This window comes from Mytilus californianus, unplaced genomic scaffold, assembly GCF_021869535.1.
Source record: "Mytilus californianus isolate M0D057914Y unplaced genomic scaffold, xbMytCali1.0.p SCAF_13, whole genome shotgun sequence".
Taxonomy (NCBI): Eukaryota; Metazoa; Mollusca; class Bivalvia; order Mytilida; family Mytilidae; genus Mytilus; species Mytilus californianus.
In genome coordinates, this window is record NW_026262615.1 from 21,294,292 (window position 1) to 21,297,207 (window position 2,916).

The following is a 2,916-nucleotide window of genomic DNA, read 5'->3' on the forward strand; positions in this document are numbered from 1 at the left end:
ATGTTATAAAAATGTTTTTTGGATGTTTTCTTGCAAGTGAGACTGTGCTTAAAAAATGTTTTCAAAATGTTTTAAGAAGATGTTTTTGGTTGATATCTAGATCATATCAATATAAAAATTTCTGTACTTTTGATTGAGTTTCCTGCTTTTTTAAATAACAAATCATTAGTTAAATTAATTTATACACAGTGATTAATTCTATATACATACAAGAATAAATCAGTTGGTTTGCTAAGCATATGAAATTCAAATCAAAGTCTCTAAAAACAAGAAGTATCTACAAATTTTGACACATCCAAAATGGCAGACACAACTCATCATGATCAAGCCACTTACCAAATATGAAGTCATTCTGTTCATCAGCATTACTAATTACAGTAATGAAAAATTTGAGAACATTCAACATTTTGAAATACAATGTATAAGCAAACAGGAAACAGGTGCCAGATACAAAAATGTTCTCACTTCACAGTTCATCACTATCAAGCAGCTCATTAAATATGAACTCATCTTTATCAGCAGTTTTGGGTATAACGGTATAATGTTTAGTTTTTCACTCTCAACTTTTATTACCTATCTTATACACATCATGCATATGTCAACCTGAACATGCCATTGGACATTAAGCAAACATTATAACATTTTTAAGTTCAAGTTACATTGACTAAAACTTGTGTCCCAAATTCAGATTTTTCAATACAACTTCTCTTTCTAAACTAAAACACTACACTTCTAATAGGGTTACATCTTAAGTCAATAATCATTGATAATTGGCTGAAGAGATGAGAACAAAACACCATTTTACATCAACTATTTGATTTATTTAAGAATACATTGAAAAAGTCAATCAATTGTCTTATTCATAATCACTTGGAATGTCTTGTAGTGTCTTATATCTTTTTCTTGCTGTGCCATGCTTCTGAAAAAAAAATTAATCTTACATTCGTATATAAACTTCTTGCACATTCCTTTATTATAGAACGATTCACGTTGCCTGAAGGATATACATCACCTCCCCTTTAAAGTTTTGAAACAAATAACGATGATAGTCTGTCGGAAGGGGACGATAAATGGCTGACCGTGTTAAGAGAGAGCAATGTGCCACGCTGAACTTCATTTAGTTATTAAAAAAAAAACATATAAAAAACTTTAGACTAGATATGTGTCCATTCAAGAGTCTTATTTCATTAAAGTATACTTGTTGATTGTTGTCTATCATATTTTTTTTCTTTTATTGTTTTGTATAAATCAGGCTGTTGTTTTTCTTGTTTTTTTTTAGTTTTCATTAAATGCATTGTATCATGTAGGGGCCTTTAAAAGCCCTGCTACATAATGTCATTAAACATCTTATTGTCCTTTTTAAGTGTTAAACTCTGTAGAGTGACATAGTTTATAACTTGTCATTTGTACCTAAGGGCATATGATACAGTCCTAGAAGTATACTATAGGCACATAATAACTTATCGAAGTGTTACGCATTGTTTTCGCAATGATGATAATAATATAACTCAACTTCCGAGAAACACACAGATGTCATTAAATGAGTTGTTTATATATGTATTTGAAATACTTCAAAGGAAAGCATATTTGTTGTTTATGAAAGCACACTGTTGGACTAAAAGATTGATTTAAATAAACAACTTGTTTCTATTTTGTCACAAAAAAAATAATTTATTCAAATATCCAGATATCTTTCTGTATTGTATGCCCTTAATCTTGAATGTAATGCATTGTTTATGCTAAATATTTGAATAAATTTGGAATAACAGTAATTCTGTATGAAAATCTTACTTCAAAAAAAAATTCTCCCCAAAGGTTGTAGACATTCCAAAGAACCTGTGCCACTTCCAAATTGTAAACCTGCATATTGAACTTGTCCTTTGTGGCTTTTCTTTTAGCTCCTGTTAAAAAATAAAAGATACATTGTATGTACATTGTGTGTATGAAGCAATAAATATAATTTTAAGCAACAGTTTATATTATTTTGCTTGTACTGAAGTCTTACATAGTCTTTGTAATGTTCATTAAGCTGTTAAGGGAAATTTAATTTACTGTTTTGCAAATACATACATACACTGATTTTACTAGAAAAAAAAATCTCCATATTCAAATGGTGCTTATATTAGTGTTATTGTAACTTGTTTGTGTGCTTCGGAAACAAGGTAATGATTCATGCTTGTTGCAATAGTTGTTGTTGGTTTAAGTCTGTCAAATTTCTTTTTCATAATGTGTATTTAATGTAGGCAGTTAGTTGTTTTGTTTTAATTGTGTTGAGAAAAATTTAACATTTGTTTGTCAAGGCTTCAAAGTGGACTATATGGCATTGGTTTTCTCAGTTTTGAAAGCCGTACAGTGACCTATAATTTCTTTTATCCTAAATTCTGGTGGATAGCTGTCTCATACACCTTATCGCTATTTCAGTATTTGGAAATCTGTCCCGCTTGAACTTTTTACGTCAGCATACGTCATACAATAATACACCTTATCAGTTTTCCATTGTGGCATCAGATATTTTTTATGATGACGTCAAAATTTTACGGGAACTCATGACAGTTGTGTGATGTCCAGTAATAGCGGACAAATAGCAATAAGGTGTATTACTTTCAATTGTGGTGTCAAATATTATTATATGACGGCAACTTTTTAAGGGAACTTTTGTGATGTCCATGGCCAGTAATGGTGGACAAATAGCAATAAGGTGTATTGGCAATCAAACACACAAGCCACATATCCTGATATTTTTTTATATTAATGAACAAATTCATAAATGTTGTACGTAGATGCTTGAACAGTGGCGGATTTAGGGGCCCCGACCCCCCTTATGGAGCTACTTATAAGACAAATGTATAGACTATTTACAAGTATCACTCCAAACGTTTGCTTGCCTTGGGCAGGGGCCCCCCCTTTTTTCAAAAC

At 30.9% G+C, this 2,916-nt stretch overlaps 1 long non-coding RNA gene across 1 annotated transcript; it reads right to left on the reverse strand.

Moving 5' to 3' along the window:
- Positions 1–799: 799 nt before the first annotated feature.
- Positions 800–2,185, reverse strand: LOC127723787 (uncharacterized). The gene is made up of 2 exons (XR_007992252.1): positions 1,792–2,185; positions 800–919 (listed from the first exon to the last, which is right to left on the reverse strand). It is a non-coding gene; the product is annotated as an uncharacterized LOC127723787 (long non-coding RNA).
- Positions 2,186–2,916: the final 731 nt, after the last annotated feature.